Genomic DNA, 22027 nt, shown 5'->3' with positions numbered 1-22027 from the left:
ATTATTATTTTATTATTATTATTAAATTATTATTCATTTTTAACAATTTAAACTGTTACAGTTTGAGTTACTATTAATCCCCCTGTTTAAACAGTTGTTTTCAATATTATTGTGGATAATAATTAATTTGTATAGTTGAAATTCCATTTCCGCAACAACATTTCATAGAGACAGTTTGTTGCCAACATTAATCCGGTTGTAGAAAGCAAAGTTAATTCTGTTTGTCGAATATAATATATATTCCTAAGACGAATATCAAAGCTGTGCCAGCCGCTTTTAGTAGCTAAACCGCTCGAGACCAACTTTGTGGCGATGCTAGTCCAAAGAGGACTCCCATAAAGCCATACTCCTCTCGCAAGAGTCAAAAGGCCCTCTGCTCATTTCCAATCCAACCGCCGCTAACTTTGAAATTGTTTCCAACTTCATTGGTAGATCAGATTGTTTTTTACAACTAAACTGTAAATGGTTAGATTTGTTGTGGAAGTGATCTTAGAATGAACCGCTTTTACTGTAAAGTAAAAAAACTAGTTAAGAACGCCATTTTTTGTATTTATAACTCAGAATTAAGTTTCTGTCTAACTGAAACATCGTTAAGTAACTGCAAAATAGATAAAGCTAGTCAAAGCCTGCCCAAACATTTTAACAGTTGACGATTTAAAAATCAGTGGCGATTCCATTGATTATTGACGCATTGACTATGTGGACCTTTGTATTTGTTGTTGCCTAGGCATTTTAAAGCCCTGTTTTGTGTAACAAAATCAACATTTTAAAACTTAATTGTCGATTATTAAAATAAAAATAAACACCATGTACTGTCAAATGGAGAAAAAAATTGTATGTAACAAAAATTTAAATCCAAGTAATTAGTACAGCCAATGTTATTTCGGAAATTGTTTTTGTTTTAATAATATTCCTATGCTAGGCGTCAGGTTAGTTGTTAACACTAAGAGCCAATCAAATATATATTAATTTATTTTTTACAAAATTAAGATAATTTTGAAAATGGTTTATGCGAACCATTTACAATTTCTTGTTATAAATCTAGTGCTTTGGAGATGGTTCTTAGCCTGATACATGGGTTTAAAGGGTAACAGTATAAAATCGTTACTTTTGTCGATATCCTCAAATCGTACATCTACGATATTGTGGTATTGCTTTTATTGAGAATGAGTAATTGAATATTTTCAAATTAGGTAATAAGTACATACTTAAGAAACTTGGATTACGAGGTAAATTTAAAAAAGTGAATTGAAACGCTGCATTATAAATGCTTTTAAGTACGTCATTATCTATAAAAATTTGATGATATTCAATTTATGGTTTGCCAGAAGTTTACATATGAAAAGTTTATGTAGAAATTTCTTCAATACACATAACATTCGGCAGCAGTCATTAAATTATTAGCCGCAATTTTAAGATGAACAAGTCGAGCGACAAAAAGTACTCCAGCATTAACATAATAATCGTTGTACAAGAAAGTTAAATTGAGTTTTGTGGAAAACCCAAAATCCCACAGACAACAAGGCGTGATCCTGTCAAAGGCTGGGATTCGTATAATAAAATTACACTCTATTATGCTATTAAGTTCATCTTTAAACTCACTTTTCATTTCTTCCATTTTATTTTATTTTAAAATCATTAACTAAAAGTTATAAAAGCAGTTACTAAAAAATGTATCCACAGTAAGATTTTTCCCACTAAAACGAACTATACGTGTCTAATATAGAAAAATTACATCCATCGCATCATTGAAATTTAAGTAATCATGTGTTTGGCTTCTATAAAACAAAGTTAAATTATTTATTTATGTAAGTAGATGTAACGTTCACGAGTAACATTGTTGCAAATATTGTTTATGATATAAGGGTTGCAGTGGAAGTGGTTTTTTGCAAGGGTGTAAATGCCAAGTTAATCCAAACGTGTTGGTGTCATTCTGTCGCGCTCGATGACTAACGAACCACATTGAGTGTGGCTCGAATTTTCAATACAGCTTGATTGCCAACCTCATCATTTACTGCATACATGGGTACAATTACACAACGATTTTAACGCAACCCCGCAACAGTGAACTCCAAAGGTCCAAAGACCGCTGTATGAACCATATGAATAAAATTAAAAAACACAGGACCTACAAAAATGTTGTTAATTTCCACTTTCTCCTTCTATCGCGAAATAGTTTATAAAATTCAATTCCATATTGTTTTTGCTAGAAAATTCAGATATCCAGAAAATTTTTTTTTGATTATTCATACTACAGTTGCCACATTAAATAGTCAACCTCAACATATTTACGTTGAAATTACAAGGGTGGACTCCAAGAGAAGTTTCTGTAATATTAAAAACCTGGTTTCGTATATTGTAGGTTTTCAGCATTTTTTATATAAAAGTTATATAAAAAATCTACTTAGTTTTATTTTGAATTGCCTATGTGCTTTGTTTTCTACATATCCATATGAAAATGTTACACTTCAGGATGAGATATTCTGACTTCTCAAATGGTATCATTAAGCCTACGGGGATCTATATCTATGTGGTTTTAGTTATTTCTTTGTGCTTTTTATGTTCCCTGCTTTTTTTTTTTTTCAGAAAAATTTATACGAACATACATTTGATTAAAGACATAAAATAAAATACTCTAGCCCATATTAAATTTTGTATAACATATAGGTACATTCACACAGTTCTCTCAAAATTCCTTTAGTAGGTAACTATTGTATGGAGATGCTTTTCTTCATTTCCTTTTTATTTTTACGAGTTCTTTCACGACATGTTTTTTTTTTTTTTTTTAATGTAGCTATTGACATTTAATTTTGTATCTCAAATAAAATTTTTCCTGCAATATACAAATGTAAACCAAAGTACCATACCTTTTACGACGATTACAAGATTCGTTCACAAAAAGCATTTCTTGAGGAACGAATGCATTCACATATGCTATCGATCCGAATGTAAAAGCCCATATGTATTTTGATGAAATAATGCAGTAAAGAGACTATTTTACCGACTACATTTCTGCATGTGGAATATTTCGTTAAAAAGAAAAAAAGAAATCGTATCATCTCTGTTTTCATTTCAAAATTGAATCAGAATCACTGACGGCTGGCGTATATATAAGGTCATGGAGAAACGCGCCTACGCCTCTCTCTCAGGGCAGAGAAAAGCTTTTGCTTTCGATTAATTTTGTAGCATGGAACCTTTAATATATTATACCTCAAACTTCATTCTATTGATCTTTAGGCAGTACATTGCAAAATAACACAAATAACAACCCACATCCCTAACTATTTCTGAACACTAATCTAATACAGGCCGTCTCTGCCTCATTTTTCTTTTGTTCCTGCCTCTGTAACTAGTCCTTTAGGTCGTACAAGGTATTTTACAAGCGTTTCTCTTATTGTCCTTATTATCTCCTAACTTTTCGTGTATCTGATTCATGATTGAGCAAAGAAAATTTTTGGCGCAACTTAAGTATGTCACATATCAATAAATCAGCACATAATAGTCCTTTACATGTCGTACTTTGTCATTGGTTTATTTTCATAAAAAAATGTTTGTTTTTCGATTCCTTATAATTTTTTTTTAATTTTTGATAAATTGCGAATTTTCTCGTAATGTTGGTTTTTAAATATTTTAAGGGTAGGTCGCTCAAATTATAAAAAATTTAACAATTCTTTTTTATAGACAAACCAGTATTAAAACAGACTCTATCAAGAGTGCGTATTGTGTGATTTTTCCAATTCATTCTTGCTTGTTTTCAATTCAACATTTTCACTACTTCTTCTGACGATGAAGAACTCTTTCGCTGTATGAGTCAAGCAAGATGAAAAAGAAAATGGGTGAATGAAGTAAATGTGAATTGTATACAGTTTGGAAAATTCACAAGCCGCTACTGCTAATTTGCAACAACTTAAAAGTATGCAATACTTTCGATTAAAGAAAACTAGTTCGTACAATTTTTGTAGATACATAATATAAAAACAGTCACTGTACATGCTGGTGTTCAATGTGAATGATTTGGTTTTTAAATCGGGACCAGGTATTTTGGAATCGTATGGAGTTTAATATATCAGCGTTTTCATCAAAAGCGACAGAGCAAAACAGAGAAACGTCATGTAGATAGATAGATTAGTGCGATGGAACATCTGTGGTACAAAAAAGCATAGTGGGCTATAAATTTTTGATTTACCGATGCTGACTGTTCAGGTTAGCCATTTCAACAAAAATAAAATCCGTTCAGCAAATACACAATATTTTACATACTTCCATGCTACATATAAATGTCGCATTTCATACTACATAAGCAAATTAACTACTCAGTTAAGTGGACTAATAGCTGTTTCAGATCCTTTTGGAAATTTAAAATCCGGATAATAACATGAACAGTAGCTACGTATTTCCAATTAGCATGAACAAGATTAAGCTTCTTAAAATAAACAAAAAACAACTCTACCTTATCTAGTTTTTCGGTTGTTAAACGTCCATTTTTCTGATAGCTGGCAAGATAAAAATAATTTCATTTCAAAATTCACTAAACCTAGAATGTTTTACAGTTTTATTGTAGTTTGCTTTACTGTAAGTAGCTATTATTTGTGTCATTTAATTAAACTACGATATATCAAACTCAAAATAAGACGCATTATTTTCCACACTAAAAGGATAAACAAATAATAAAAATACCAGAACGGTAAAGTCAGTCTAGTAAAGCATGATGGAGTGCAGGTACCAATTGTATCACAAAATTTGGTTATTTATGATTAAATAAGACAAACGTACGTCAAAGTCTAATTTTGATGGATACCTATAGTCTTGCATAAACGAAAATTTAAAAGTAATTTTTTTCCTTACAGTAGTTACATTATTTTGTTTTTTTTTTCATATTTTTCTGCTATTAGGAAAATGTACCTATCCTTGTTTTAAACTGAGTGTTACATCGTAGACATTATTTTAAAATTTGGTTGAAATATATTCGTTCGAATTACAAGACAATCTCCTGTATTAATTATTATTTAAAAGCAATACCTAACATTGTCAATTGTTTTATGTACAAGGTAATTAAATTAACGTATGTCACAAACTGATAATTTGTCATTTGTAGAATTTTCGAATTGATATTTTGTCAATTTTGTTTTTCAACGTTTAGTAATAATATTTTGAACGCGGTTGACAATCCAGATTATCGTGAATCCGTGCGGGTAATCCACTATATCCTGGTTTTTATTCAAAACTATTGAATGTAACTCCATTTGAATTTCCCTTCAGAATAAATGCGACTAATTTATTAACCATTCATAGTTTAAATAAAATAACTTGTGTACATTACTTGCGATAAATGTTACGTTTTAAAATAATAATTTCATCGTTGTTGTTTCAGTTACATGAAGCCGTATGAATTAATATCTAAAGCAAACATTAGCGGCTGTTCCCATCTCATCCATAATTTTCGGTGTAATTTGGCTTAAAATTCTTAATTTATTGTTCATATTAAAGTTACTTAATTCAGTTACATAACTTCGAAGCGAAACTTTGTAAAGAAACCAATTAACAACATTATTACTTTTAAACGGAGTAGGAGTTTGTCTTTAAAACGAACGGGATTTTAAAATAATGATTTATGAGGTTTAAGGTTCAGTACCTACAGGAACATGTAGAAGAAAACAATAATAATACCGAAGAAATGAGAATCTTACTTTTGAATGATTCTTTACGTAAGATTATAGGAATTTCATTTAAGGAGTAAATGTTAGTATAAGAATTTATGAGTATCCTGATACGAAAGTATTTGACTTCATAAGATGTCACTTCACATCTTTCAAAACGATTTCATTTTCTGTATTATTAATTAGAGACGAGATAGAAGACGTTGAAATTAACAACCCTATTATCAGGATTTCCAACGATCTTTCTAGCAACTAATTACTCGTTTTTTATATCTATCCTATTATGTAAAAGAAGATTAAACGTTCTTGTACAAGAACTGAAAGATATCAGCTTGTAGCAGCACTTTAATTAAAATTCTCCTTAAATCATTGAGCAGTTACAATAATTAAAGTTGACATTTTGTAAGGATTAAAGTGATGTACGTACAAAAGTACAATCATCTAAAAGTATACTTTAACAAAATAATATGTTTAAAACTTTTACTGTAACTTAAGAAACTGTTTTAAGTATGGTTTTTATTAGCTCGAAATTTACACACAAAACTTTTCAGAAACTATTTGTTAATATATCGTTTGACAATTACAATGCCTTTCCAATCCACATCCGGATCCAGACATTGTAATAAAGATATGTAGTAGATATTGATTGAGCTACAATACTGAGATAAAAATGTACAGTCTTTGAGAGTCTCTGAAAGCGAGACTCTAGTCTCCGTCTCTCATCGAGTCTCTCTGGTGTCGCTGAGAAAGACTGTCAAAAAAACTGTTTAGCGTCTTTGAACGAGAGACTTGAGTCGCTCATACAGAGATTCTCATTTCATATCCACTCTCTGAACGAGAGACTTGAATCTCTGAACGAGAGACTCGAATCTCTAAACGAGAGACTCGAATCTCTCAATAAGTGGTGTCTCGATAGACAAGGTTAAAGTTTTCCAAGTTCAACATATTTCAGAGATCCCAGTCTTTCCACGAGAGATTCGAATCTCTCAATTTTTCAGTTTTGTGCATTCAGTCTCTCTGTGAGAGACTCGAATCTCTGAATAAACAATTTTATCGTTCGAGTTTCTCATACAGACTGTGAGAGATCCATAAAAACACCTAGGCAATAACTGAAAGACTGTGAAAGACTGTGAGAGACGCTCTCAGAAACGCTGAAAGACTGAGAGACTGGAGAGAGACTGAAAATTTTTGTCTAGGGATGTTACAAAAGGAAATAGGAAATATTGAAAACTGGCTAAGAGTAGGCAGGGCATGGACTATTATTTTCCTATAGAAATAACAAATAAAATGAATAAAAACGAAATATCCGCATCCATATCCTTATCCTCATCCGCAAGCTTAACCTCACTAAAGTTCGCATCCTCATCCGCATCCGCTGAAGCACATCCGACACAACCAAAGCATAGCTGCATTCCTTTGGTTTTGTTTCTCATTTCTGATGAATTTCTATATATTAAGGTTTTCCAAGTCAGCAAATGACAACTTTGAAAATGTCAGGACATCAAATCGATTTGGCAAGAATTCTTCTTAATAAAATCGCAGCTTTTTAGAAGGAAACTTTATTGCAACTGACGACAGCTTTTAATGACCGAATCGTTAATGGGTTTTCCTTAACGACAATTTATTTCCTTTTGGCGGCGTGACTGCAAAATGCAATTTTCAAGTGGTAGTTATATCGATCTCCAAGTACTCGTTATATTAGAGATGCGGCCTGCTGCGGAAATTCCCTTTCACTACCAATCTAGAATAATCGCCCTTCATCGCCACTACTATTACTTACTGCTGTTTTTGCTGCTATTTCTGGTTTCTCCTTTGTCCTAACCACTTGAAGAAAATGCACGTTAAAAGTAAATAACGCTTTCCAAAACTTCCCCTAAATGAGACCCTCAGCTTAAATTTACTTTCTTTAGAATTAGTTTGTTTGTTGACCAAGAAAAATACGAACTGAATTCGGTGAATGATAGGCAAGGCGAGTATTTTGAGTTTAACTACCAAGATGATTTGGAAGTAGAAAATTCGAACTCCTCTTTATACTAGTCATCATCATAAGGTCATCAGTCCTAAGACTGGTTGGACACATACCTCCACTCTTTCCTATCCTGAGCTAAACTTCGCATTTCTAAAAGCAATACCTAACATTGTCAATTGTTTTATGTACAAGGTAATTAAATTAACGTATGTCACAAACTGATAATTTGTCATTTGTAGAATTTTCGAATTGATATTTTGTCAATTTTGTTTTTCAACGTTTAGTAATAATATTTTGAACGCGGTTGACAATCCAGATTATCGTGAATCCGTGCGGGTAATCCACTATATCCTGGTTTTTATTCAAAACTATTGAATGTAACTCCATTTGAATTTCCCTTCAGAATAAATGCGACTAATTTATTAACCATTCATAGTTTAAATAAAATAACTTGTGTACATTACTTGCGATAAATGTTACGTTTTAAAATAATAATTTCATCGTTGTTGTTTCAGTTACATGAAGCCGTATGAATTAATATCTAAAGCAAACATTAGCGGCTGTTCCCATCTCATCCATAATTTTCGGTGTAATTTGGCTTANATCCGCCTATAACACCACATTTCGAACGCTTCTAACCTTTTCTTTTCCGCCGCTCCCACTGTCCATGTTTCACACCCGTACAACGCCGTGCTCCAAACATACACCTTTAACAATCTTTTTCGAATTTTTAAGTTATCCGTTCGCGAGCATAGAAGTGAGTTCTTTTTATTAAAAGCGACACGACTGTGCGCTATCCTCTGCTTTATATCCCTACTACTACTAGTAATCAACTTTAATTGTTATTGCAATTTTAAGCTGAAAATAAAACCAGGCATACATATTATTTTTGTATAAAACATTCGTTTAAACATAACTTATTGAACGGCACTTATAAATATATTAAGTCCGACTCACACCTGCACTTAGTGGGGGCAATACAATAATGCGGCGATTTGGTATGCTAAAATGATACTTCATCATAAGATTATGGTAGAAGAAAAAACAATACGTGCCAGGTAACGATGTATGGTCGTTTTTGGTTGTAAGAACTTATATCAAAAAAACATCGAACAGGTATATCGAACGGATTTACTTATAGGAATAAAAATCATCCGGGTGGAATTTACATCATACCTTTAGGTCTTAAAAGACCATATTTCGGATACAATTTACGCCAACCCATATATATGATAATATACAATAAAATGTGACTATTATATTTCGTTAAATAAAATGAACATTCAAAATTTATAGCAAAGATGTTTATTATAAATGAAGTACAATAAATTATATTCTTAATTAACAATCTATAACAAAGACACAATGAGTAATGTATTGGTTGAATCAGCATCAAGAATGAATTACCTTTTTTTTTCTTAAGCAGATCTACTGCTATATTATTTTTTTAATCAGATTCTTATTTACATATTAAATTTCTGGAATTTCGAATAACTAAGCAAAAGGTCAAGTCCTGTGACCTAAAGGGGTTTGTTGCGTTCACCCTCACTTATCGAATTTTATATCTTTTCTGATATTAAATGAATACATTACCAAAAAAGATGGGACTTACATAGCAGTGAGACCTAAACAAACATAAAAAAAGTACGATAAAGTTACGTTCCACAGAAATTAAAACAATATTCAAACATTCAAAATAATCCATACTTTATATATACACTAGGTCAATATTTCGTTCAAATTAAATGAAAACATTATTATTGGGTGAAACATTGCTTAATGTAGCAAAAATACGTTATTCTGAAAAAATTTTGGTCATGTAATATACATGGTTCTAAACTTGTTTTATTGTAATATTTTATTATGAACCGTAGCCCTTACAATTGTATTTTAGTTGCATAATTTCTAGTTAGCCTATTAAAAGTGTATTAAAAAACACAATATAAAATTAATTTCTATTTAAAAAACGCACCAATCCAAGTGTAATATTTATCGTTGTCGTATACTGATGTAATAACAATTGGCTTTTTTTATTACAACTGCTTTTATTCCAAGTTTGAGCTGTTTTTATCGATAAAATATAAACCCATAATGAAATACTGTCAACAACGTATAACCAACATTCTTTTTATATTTCAACAAGTCAGAGGTGTTTTTGTTGTTTCAGAAACCTGCAAGAGACCTGCCTATTATGAAGGAAATTCAGTTGGGTATTCAAAGGAACAAGGGTAAGTAATTTTTACTGTAGATCGTCTATTATTATTGTAGGCCCTATTTCCGTGAAAAAGAAACCCTCAATGCGTTAACCCAAATCAAATTTGTTTTATTTTATTTTCGTTTGAAGCCATTTTCAAACAGAATGCAACTCAAGCTACCGGTATTCAATACTTAATAATAAGAAGCTGTCGTAAAGGTAACACCACTGTAAGATTCTCAAAAAATTCTGTCTTAAACGATGCTTTAAACGTTCTAGATTTACAGGAAATGAGGCTCAACTTTGGCGTAATGGCGTAATCATAATTTGTTTTAATTTAATTGTATTTTCTTACAATATTTTCTTCCGCTGAAAAAGGAACATGAATTCTATGTTTTTTTTCCGGCTGTTGTAGTGGCGTTACCCCTTAAAACAATTAATACTAAAAACTAATACTGAAAACAAATGAGCTAGATCTGGTGGAATGACTAATGAGAAAAGCTTTTATCGTAGATATAAATATTTATTGGAAAAACAAAGTTTCGCGGATTTCCTCATCAACGAACAGTTTTGTGGTCTTTTAGCGTTTCTGTTCCGACGTTTCGGAACTTAAGTAAACAGGAAAGCAATTTACATGAAAAATTGTTCAAACAGAGCAAATTAAAAAGTCAAAGCACGCGAAATTTGCATAGAAGAATTTCCAGTTTATCTACCGCTTTGAAACGGCAAACACAAGGCTGAGGGGTATCTACTAATTGAATTACAAATTTAGACTAAACGAAACTCCTTCTGTTAATACTTTTTGTCACTGAAAATGTAGAAAAGACGCCAGCAATTCTATTAAAAAAGTCTACATATTGCTGTTAGGGGTGAGGAGCGTATCTCTAAGTCCAGATGCAAAGTTCTGTTCATTGCGTTCAATTAAGCGTTAATTTAAAACTGTGACAAATTCTATATCCTGAACCAATCTTTGTATTTCCAGAAAACTAGAACATTACACAAAATAAAAAGAATAGAAAACTCTTACAATAGTTTTGATCAAATGGTCACTCCTGAGATAAAAATGCTCAGTCTCTCAGAGTCTCTGAAAGCGAGACTCGAGTCTCTCTGGTGTCGCTGAGAGAGACTGTCAAAAAAACTGTTTAGCGTCTCTGAACGAGAGACTCGAGTCGCTCGTAGAGAGATCCTCATTTCGTATCCAGTCTCTGAACGAGAGAATTGAATCTCTGAACGAGAGACTCGAATCTCTCAATAAGTGGTGTCTCGATAGACATGGTTAAAATTTTCAAAAAGTTCAAACATATTTCAGAGATCCCAGTTTTTCTACCAGAGACTTGAATCTCTGAATTAACAATTTTATCATTCGAGTCTCACATACAGAGACTGTGAGAGATCCATAAAAACACCTAGACAATAACTGAGAGACTGTGAAAGACTGTGAGAGACTTTCTCAGAGACGCTGAAAGACGAATACCTATATTGCTTCTCTGATAATGACCTTTCTAACGACATAATTGCGAAAGTTCTTTAATAAAAGTCAAAAAGCACTACGAACAGCCTTTTTTAGGGTTCGGTATCTCAAAAGGAAAATAGGAACCCTTATAGTATCACTTCGTTGTCCTTCTGTCAAAATCATTTTTCTCAGAAGCGTGAGGAGGTATCAAGTTCAAATTACTGTCAAATACTCAGGTGTGCAACCCCTTGGAGCTGTGAAAAAAAATCAAACTTCTAAGGCAAAGCATTCAAAAAGTACGGCCGTTTGTGCCGCATATTTTAACACTACGAAAGGAATCAAAACCCATAATTAGAATAAAATAATAGAATAAGTAATCCAAAAACCGTAGTTACATCAGAAAAAAAAATTTTTAATTACAATATTGTAATTTTACGTTTTTAGAGGGAAATTTAAAGCATACTCAGAAAAATCTTGGAAACCGGATTCCCGTAACGCACGAACTATTTACATATCTAGAAGTTGTACGGAACCCTCGGTGCGCCAGTCCGACTCACATTTGGCCCATTTTTATATTAATAAATTAAAGTTGTATACATATACATATATTAGTCGTCAATCATACATCTTACGGGCATGTAGTCGTCCGGAAATTAATTCAATCAAAAACGATAAACATCTCGGAGGTTTGAACAACCGGCAATTAGGCAGTTTGCCGAACTTTAGAAAAGGGTTTCTGTATTCACCCACCTAAACTAATTTACATGGATACGAAGATCGGGCCAGGTGCCTCGTTCTGTCCCCCGAGATATTGCTCTAACGTTTGCCATGTTTCTTACTTCAGGCAGTAGGATAACATTGACTTTAGCACTTCGCTGATCATGAGAATGGGAGAAGATGCTCATCCAAGTTTCTTAACCTTTAACCTGAAATGGGGCAGTCATTATGTAGTCATTATTTTTTTTTTCAAAGTTAGGGGATCTAACACTCCCTCTGAGGGCTTCCTACACCCTACCAAATGCTTGTTTAAGTAGTTTCGAATTTTTCATATTGAAGTGTTAAAAAAATTTGCTTGAATATTTAAATCCGATAAATTTAAAATTTTGTGGAAATTGACATTTGTATGTAATTTAAGGCAAATTTTCCGAACTATGTATCGAAATTTATAAACAGTTTAGGTATTTTTTAGTCTACTAAGAAGAAATAAACAACATCAAAACGGAAAGAAATGAATTTATTGCTGTACTCTTTTAGCCCTTTTTGTGTCTCAAACGTTTTAATCAAGAGTAAACGTTTAGATTATCTCTTAATTACTTACTTCACCCTAAGCTACCCTCTAATTAAATTCTTAGAATCCTTTGTAATGTCATTAGTTCTTGTTATTCTCGACTAATTAGCAACAACAATCTTGGTTACGAAGGCACAAATATAATTTTATTTCTTTCTGAAATGGATTACATCGAAATCACTTTAATAAAATGTATATATATATCTAAAAGGGCAAAGCTTATTTGTTCAAATGCGGAAGATAATATTACAAAAAAGTGATAGGGAGGTAATAGCTTTATTAACAAAATTGTTATTCTTATTTACATTAGGTGTGTGTGTGTGTGTGTGTGCGTGTGTTTTTTTCTTTTTACAGAATACATAATCTATTTATTTTAACGAAATATTGCTATTAATTGGTTGTTATTTTTAACAAATTAAATTGCTTTTTATAACACATATTCATCAACGAATTTCACTGCAGTATTTTACACAATCTCCATAAAGCTTTTGGTGGCTCTAAGCATCATTAAAATTTGTTTATCTCAAAAACAAAAGCACAAAAAATTGTCATGGCTAATATTTTGTTGGCAATGTCACCCAATTAATTTTAATTATCTTGCCACTAAAAATGCACTTCATAGCTACATAGAACAAACTGCATTGCGATAATCTTTGAGGCAGATAATATACTATGTCCACAAACAGATTTTACTTTTGAGCTTTATGGTAAAACAATAATGACAGTCAATTCTAGATAAAAAAGTAATGAATAATCCACATTGTGCAGTTCTGTGGCTGTACTACTAATTTTTATTCAATAGCTTTGAAATAATTTTAATGGAAAATACTCTTGTTGGGAAATTAATGCATAACGGGTTTTATATTGTATGCCACCTACCTAAAAACTACCTAAATAAAAATTACTTTGGTAGCACGATTACTTATTTTTTTATTTGTTTTTACGATAAAATGTATTAAAATAATATTCTACAAGCTGCGAACTGAACTCACAGGATATAAAACAGACTTTGAAATTCCGTTGGTCGTATTTGACTAGGAGAAGTAAGCACTTCGGAATTTAGTTAGAGAAGTATTCCTTCAAACAAAAATCTATCTGCAAAAGTGTTCCATTTCAAAGTTAAATTCAAAGGGCTTACTGACTCTAACGCAATTTTAGATACAAGGTATTACATTTTCGTCCTAAACAATAGCTAGTGAAATGGTATTTTAAATAAAATTTCATTTATTTTCAACTAGCAGTCGATCATTAGTAATTATAAAGCATTTTAATATTCAATAATTGTATAATAGCACATGATGTTAGTAATAAATTTATTTAATTTCAAGAGATTTCATTTTAATTTCGAGAACGAAAAACTCCAGCTTTATGTTAAATTTTCACGGAAGTGAAATTTTGGGGGCTCTTGAATTTCATCAATTATGTCAAAACATGAAGTACGTACATATATACTTTTCAGATTTACCTGTAATATGTCATATTGTGATGACAAAAGGATTAATCATTTTTGTAGGGGATTGCTACCAGTAAATTTTCTAATATCTTCCACAAACTTCAATATTGTAACTGTTATTAGAAATTTTTGAAGACTTTGAATAAAAGACATTTTAATAGACAATATCATATAATTGTTCTAAATGGATATTAATATCACAATAATCATAATTAATATACCTACCTGTATATTGTTGTAGTATTGAAAACTACTCAAAGTGTTACATAGATTATGAGAGAAAAAGCTCATACGTTTTATTTCTTACCTTGTTATCTTTTTTATTGTTAGCTATTCCAATTAAAAAAGGCATTAAATAAGCTTTCGTTCACATAAAAGTCAATAACATTTACCACACTCATAAAGTTTCATATGAGTCATATATATATATATATATATATATATAAAAATAAAGTTAATTAGTTCCCCACTAACGCGATATATTTCGCGAACACGTTCGATCGACGTTTCGGCCCCGTTTGTCACTCATCCGGCCGATCCGGACGCGCGACAGCTACTGAGCTGATTCCGGAGGCTGCAGCTATAGCATCGGCAGCAGCTGGCGTCCCGACGCTCCGGAGAAAGCGTCTGCGTTGCCTCTGCCTAACCATCAGCAGTATTACCAACGCGACACGACACTAAATCGTCGCAGCTCTTATCTCTGTTCTGACCCTAAGGGAGTAAGTATTCGGTTCGAGAAGGCTTAGAAAACAGTTGCTGCACTTTACCCTCACCTGTGGATAGAATTGTCTGCTTGCCTGTCCGATAATAATAAAACGAAGGGCGCCGGGGGATACGTATATCTGCACGGCAACGCGACGAACGAAATGAAAATGGAAAATAACCAAATGTGAATTTGTCCGCCGTAATACCTTTCTAAACGGCTTGTCTACAGTACAATAGGCATGACAGAGAAAACAGACGCCGGGAAATCAGTTTCTTTATATGCCCGAAAATAGCACACAGAAGATTAGGAAAGTTAGATTACATTTTCCATTACAATTCACTTATTACAAGTAGGTTAGAAGAACGATCGGTCCTGGCGTAGAAAAGATTAATTGACAAAATACATATTTTTCCTTGAATTAACAGGATAACTACAAATAACCCAAAAAATCTACTAACTAACGGAAAGGAAACCATTGGAAAATATTATAAGGATCGATAAATCCCGCATAACGTAGGTTATCCGAGCTGTTGGGCCCATGGTCTGTAAGCATTATCGGAGGCGTTGTGTAGACGAAATGTTAGAAAGAAAACAATGGGCCCAATAGCTCGGATAGATAACCTTTTATTTCTATTAAACGTTGACCATTGAAGCCTACATTCAACTACTGACATAACATCTTCTCTTTGTCAGAAGTTCTTTTAGAATCGCGCGATTTCCAATTCTATAACTTTTAGTACCTACTTACCTTCCCCGGTATTCGATGATTCTGGTTCCCAAAAGTGAAAATTTCAGGATGATTCTGAGAATCGAATGGTACTATTGCTTAGCAGTATGATAAGCTACAGTATCTTCTCCAGTATTTGATGATTCTGGTTTCCAAAATCTTAGAAATTCGATAATCCTTACTCGTTCCCCAGGTTAGTTGGAATTTTACAATTGTTGGAACGCAAAAGTATCTTACCAATTCAATATTTTTAGTAGCATCTCCGGTACCCGATGGCTCTGTTTTCCAAAAATCCTTTAGACGCTTATCGGAACCTAATATGTCACCGACTCGATAATTTTAATAACTTGCCCGCTACTCTAGAATTCTAATTCCTAAAAATCCTGTGGGATTCGATGATTCTCAGAATCGAATAGCGCCAACCGTTGTCTAGCAATCCGCTAAGTCTCAGTATCTTCTTCATGATTCTAATTTCGAAAAAATATTTAGAACTCTACAATTTTCAGAATCTGATAGCAATCTTTAGCAATCTTTATCAGTTCGATAATCTTCAATACCTTCTCCATATTCGATGATTACGGTTCCAAAAGGTTAAGTTGCAATTCGAAAATTCTCTCAGCCAAATAGTGCCTTACCAATTTAATATTTTTAGTAGCTTCTCTGGTACTCTGTGGTTCTGTTTTTCACAATCCTTTAGAATTAGACGATTGTCGAAACCTAATATCTCAGCAACTCTATAATTTTTAGTGCCTTCTTCACTACTCCAGGATTTTAGTTCGTAAAAATCCTTTGGAATTCAGCTCTTCTCAGAACCCATTAGTCGGTAAAGCAACTCCATAACTTTTAATAGGTACATACCTTCCCGGTTCTTAATGATCCTGGTCTCCAATAATTATTTGGGACTCTACGATTACTGAAATCTCGCAAAACGTTTCCGGTAATGGGTACTTAATCATTCTTCGAACACATTTCGAGTCCTGCTTTTGCAATATCTGTACGATAAGAACTACACTTTTTATAGAAACAATTGGCCATTATTCGAACCGGAAAAGATATTTATTAAGCTCGTTCTCTTGTTTGTTATTATTGGTAAGTATTTTTATTTGGGAGAACATAAAATATGCACTTTGCAATCTGCATTTCTTGTTCACATTTTAATTTACTTTGTGTATTTCGTAAAGAGTTGTTCACAGAATCTTCTGTCATCCTGTACAACATCGAATATAATACACACTGCACATTATTACGTGTAAAAATCGCACCTTGTGTTCAAACAATTTTTTTTAAAAGAAGTGCCATTGACTTTTTCTAAATTTTTTGTGGTAAAGCAAAGGGTTTACAGGGTTATCGGAAAGGAGAAAGCTCCTGTCAAAGACATTACCTAAATAAATAATAGAACCGATATTGCCATTCCATTTACCTGCAAAAGGGCTTGCCTGTCAAATCATACAAATCCCGAGCGATCTTTTAGGAGAATAAAAGGGAATAATGAATGGCATTTACTCAGAATTTTATGCGAACGAGAACTATGTCTGGAACATCTGTGACACTTAACGAATCAATGTTCCTTTATTACCCACAAATGGATTTGATATAAACCGAATTTTTAATAGGAAAGTCCCGAATCTGCAGTCTGGAACAAATGGGATTTTATTCGTTTCATGCAATATTTTTTTGTAGTCTCGACTACTAGAGAATGAAGATTCTCTATTTAATGTAAAATCCAATTAGGGCAAATAGTTTTCCTTCTCTGTTATCACGTATTTTTAACCTATTTATAAACAATCTGATATAGTTCATCATCATAAGGTCGTCAGTCCTAAGACTGGTTGGACACGCACCTCCACTCTTTCCTATCCTGAACTAATCTTTGCATTTTCCTAAAACTGGAACAACCCATATCCTTAACTATTTGCGAACAGTAATCTAAACCCTGCGCTATCCTCTGCTTTATATCCCTACTGCTCCTTCCGTCCTGACTTATCTGACTTCTTAGATATCTAAAATCAGCCACTTCTTCTAATTTTTCGTCTCCTGTCTTTATATTCGCTGTTTCCCTATTTATTTCTTTCCTTGCGTACCAGTATTTTCGTTCTATTTTTATTTATTTTCATACAGTACTGTTTTGTCAGTCTTATTTAAAACTATCTCTATTTCCTCCTTGCTAGATGCTAATACTGCTATATCATCTGCAAATATAAGCATACTGATCATCTGTCTTTAATTATGTCGATTGTGTCCTCGATGTATAGATTAAAAAGTAGCAGTGACAGTCTACATCCCTATATGACTCCCTTCCTAATATTTACTTCTCTACGTTGCAGCCCCATCTCTATAACTGCCTGTTGCTCTTTACACAAACTAAGTATCACTTTTCTATCTTTGTAACTCATACATTTTTAAGTATATAAAACATCTTGTCCCATTTAACATTGTCAAAAGCTAGAATGGCCTCCCGCGTTTCTCTATTTCTTCTAAACCCAAATTGATCTTCCCCTAATAGTTCTTCCTCCCCTTTTTTCCCATCCTCCTCTGTACAATTCTAGTTAAGACATTTGACGCATAGGAAGTTGTGGTAATTGTTTTAAATGTCTCGCACCTATCCACACCTCTCTTTTTAGGTATGGTTGCAACCACGTTCCGTTTATAATCCTCTGGGACTTTCCCCGTGTAGTAAATGTGACTAACTAGCTTAAACATACTATCTCTAACCTCTTGTCTTGGATGTTTTAGAATTTCCCCCTGACATACCTACGTTTAGTTATTCTAATGGAGACTTATTAAAGAAAAACGTCCGCGGATGCAAAAGACGCAGTCTTTTTTATGCAACGAACTAGAATCTGCGAACGCTTTATGAAAACCGCAGAGCCGATACGTTCGCGAGGTAATGGCACCATACGCTGCTTTGAAGCTTTATTCCGGGCTAATGTAAATTTTTTAATTAAGCTCCAATGGCTTTAATGACTTTCTTGAAGGAAGGTTATTAGCACACTTTTTTATTCTTTGGGTAAATTTTAAAAGAAACTTAATTTACCCCCTGGCTTTCTTATCGGCAGGTAGGTTATTATTGCTTATTTCTTAATTTTGACGTAGCAACCAGTTTTCTAAATGCACAAATAGTCTGATAAAATTAAACGAAATCAAAAATCCCCAGAAAGATCCAAAGCTATATATAAACTGGAAAATAACTTTGACTCATAATAAATTTACTTATTATATTTTAATAAATCAAAATCCATAACGATTATTCTAATAAACTGGTGGGAAAACTATTAACATTGAAAAATCTTGGTCGGCTATTCCCAACGGTATATGTAGGTCAAACGAGAAGACGTTTGAATGTAGGAATGCTACAACTTAAATGTTGTTGTTGTGCATTCTTCCAAAACCAGCAGCCGAAATTTCATCTTGCGAGGGCTTATAATTATTTTTCTCCAAATTACTTTATCAAATTGTAATTAAAGTTTGGAAAAATAACGCTAGGTAAACAACTCACAAATAAAATGATTAGATTGTGTCCCGATGGTCTTTTTCCATCTTCAATCAGCCAATACTTGCATTTCTCGAAACTCCATCAACTCGATTTGTGAACAGTAATCTAGTCTACCGGTGAGAGAGGTTGTTTCTACTTCAGATATGTCTCTAGCAACCCCTTCATGTGTAATGAGGTGTCCCTCCAATCTATCTCGCCTATTCTTATTGATTTTCACAACGCCCTGTTTTAAATACTTTGCCTTAAATGGTACCGAAATAATTTTGTACAAATTTTCATTTATCTAAAACCTTTTCACCTTTTCCGCTTTTGTTGAAAAATTAGATTTTTGTAGCCGTTTTCCGTAATACGATATTTTAGGGCATATTCTTTACCTTATTAACTTTCCTTTTCTGTTCGTAATAAAGCTCAAAGCTTCTGTATACCTAAAAATTGTTTTCAATTCAGTTTTCCCTTAATTTCTGCTTTTGCTTCTTATTACTGGCGTTATTTTCACTTTTCTCTTTAGAATTCAACGTCAGTTACACACCCTATTCGTGTACAAATTAGATATGAAAGAGACAACTCGTCGATCAGTGTGGGCGCGCTTTTTTTAATAGTAGAAGCGAAACAAAAAAACAATCTAAAGAAAGCAAACGACAATAGGGTGACAGTAGAAGAAATCTAGACAGAATAATTTAATGCAAATATGCAATTATTTTTGTCTTTGTATCTCGAACAAGTTAAAAATACATTTTAATGAATGTAGAGTCGTCACTTCGTTGACAAGTGATTGACTTTTTCAAGTTACCTATCGCAAAAGCAGCGCGATTTTAAGTAAATAGGAAATTCGTCAAATCCTATAACGTAAATTTAGCATCAGGAATCTCGTAAGTTAACTGAAGAATTATTTTCAGTAAAAAAAAGCAGGGGCAAGTTATATTCCTTCGTTTGCCACTTAATAGGAAAATTTTGCAAATATGAAACCTGAAAAACTGAACAACTCATAACTTAACAAAAAAAATGAAAAGGTTAATAAAACAAGCTATAAGAAGAGGTAGTCATTACTAGTTTCTCAATTTAGACCAAATTTAATTTGAATTATACGGATCGATAAGCAAAAGGCATTGATAAAATCTCAAAATGTAAAACAGTTATAGCTTACTGAACATTCCAAAATCAATTTTATTGGAACTTCGATAAATGGGCATATAAAGTTAGGGAAGCGAATTGGGAGGATTGGGTGGTTGGGCAGGTATTGATAGGAAAGGTATAGGCAAATTAGGTTCAGAAGGTAAAGTAGGGTAAGTTAATAGAGTTCTCCTATAGGTTAATGTTTGTTCGGAAGAGAGGGTAGATTGGTAGGGTAAGATTGGTGGGGAAAAGGTGTCATTTTACCCTTGACTATACAAAGCTTTCTTGTGTTATCAATAAGTTATCTATTAACTGATTAACTCAATCATTACATTAATTAAAATGTTTGTGTTGTCTAAGTAAAATGTTCAACTTTGCACTTTTGTTTTCCAAACCTGATGTTAATAAGCTATTTGACTAATACCGAAAGTATTTTCAATTAATATTCAATAGCTCTCAATAATATAGTATTGTAAAGCATAGTGCAATTTTATACACAAAACTTTTGTGATTTGGTATTTTCTAATAGCGAATGATAAATCATTATTAATAACGTAAATTGATTTTTATTCATCATTTATTATTTATTGAGTTAGTTAATAAAAAAGTAAGCAAAACGCAGCCATTATTAAAGTACACGTTGATGATGTAGTCAGTGATAAAATCCTCAACAGCAAAAGGTATTCTGTACTCTCGCGGCGTGACCTCAAACACGTGTACATGTGCTGTTCTTTTGTAAAGAGGTCCCTTTGATCATTTCGTACTCCGTTGATACCCCACTGGTCGATGTCACTTTTTGCGAACTTTGCGGACATGTTATATATAAACGAACAACAATCGATTGCCTTCTTTGAACTCTTTGACCAGTCAGAGTTCGATAACGTGTATTTTCTGTGACCACCGTAGCCCTTTTTCAATATATATACCTTTTTACCACGTCGTCAGACTAGGTCAACTGAATAGAATAGCGCGTAGGTAAAAAGTAGCGGTTAAATAAACGCGGCACACGCTGAATGGATTTGAACATAAAATAAATATCTGTATCATCTTTATTATACCATAAGATCAACAAAAAAGGCTTTGTGGTGTCGTGAAACAACCGATAGAGGCGAAATTATTCGACAAATATTAGTTATAGACTTTGGTCAACGTATTTTGCAAAATAAAAACTGACAAACGTCTAACAAATGCATTCCGTACGCTATTTTTAGCTCTTAATAAATTTATTTATTACTTAATAAATCAAAACCCATAACGATTGTTTTAACAAACTCTGACTCCTCCATCTTGCGAGAAAACTATTAGGGCTTCGCTCTAAAGCCTTATGTAGGTCAAACGGGAATACATTTTAATATACGAATGCGACAACTGAAAACTGTTAGTTGTTGATTCTTCCAAAACCAACAGTCGAGGTTCTATCTTGAGGGAAGGGGACCTAATTATTTTTCTCCAAATTGCTTTTTCAAATTGCAATTAAAGTGTTCAAAAATAATGCTAGATGTACAACTCTTAAGTAAAATGATTAGATTATGTTTCACCATCATCATCATCATACGGTTTTCTTATATCTTGTCTCTTTAACTATTTGTGAACAGTAATCGAGTCTACCTCTTTCAACTCCTGTTTCTGGTTCGCATATGCCTCTGACTAGCCCTTCATGTGTGAGAAGGTGGCCATCAATCTACTTCGCCTATTTCTTATTGATTTTCATAACGCCCTTTTTTAAATTTATATTGCGCCGAATTAATTTTGTACAAATTTTCATTTATGTAAAACCTTTTCACCTGTTTCGCTTTTATTGAAAAATTAGATTTTTGGTGAAGGTATTTTGTAAAAAAACAGATAAACATCTAAAAAAGCTCTATTACTACCCCATTAATTGCAAACGAGAAGTCACTTTGATCTTCAATTACTATTGTGGTTCCCACCCCTGTCTGTTTGTAATATATGTGTACAGACCTGACGCTGGAAGCT

The 22027-nt window shown here is 32.8% G+C and overlaps 1 protein-coding gene across 1 annotated transcript in view; it reads right to left on the bottom strand.

Moving 5' to 3' along the window:
* LOC108740780 overlaps nt 1-14402 on the bottom strand; it is a 225751-nt gene extending 211349 nt beyond the window's left edge. The window contains exon 1 of the mRNA XM_025979956.1: nt 14322-14402. The gene's annotated coding sequence lies outside the window, so the exon portion shown is untranslated. The remainder of the gene's footprint in view (nt 1-14321) is intronic.
* Between the last annotated feature and the right edge of the window lie 7625 nt (nt 14403-22027).

Source organism: Agrilus planipennis, unplaced genomic scaffold (assembly GCF_000699045.2).
Source record: "Agrilus planipennis isolate EAB-ADULT unplaced genomic scaffold, Apla_2.0 scaffold22, whole genome shotgun sequence".
NCBI classification, from domain to species: Eukaryota; Metazoa; Arthropoda; class Insecta; order Coleoptera; family Buprestidae; genus Agrilus; species Agrilus planipennis.
The sequence above is the reverse complement of the archived record's forward strand: the minus strand, read 5'-3'. Positions and strand labels throughout refer to the sequence as shown.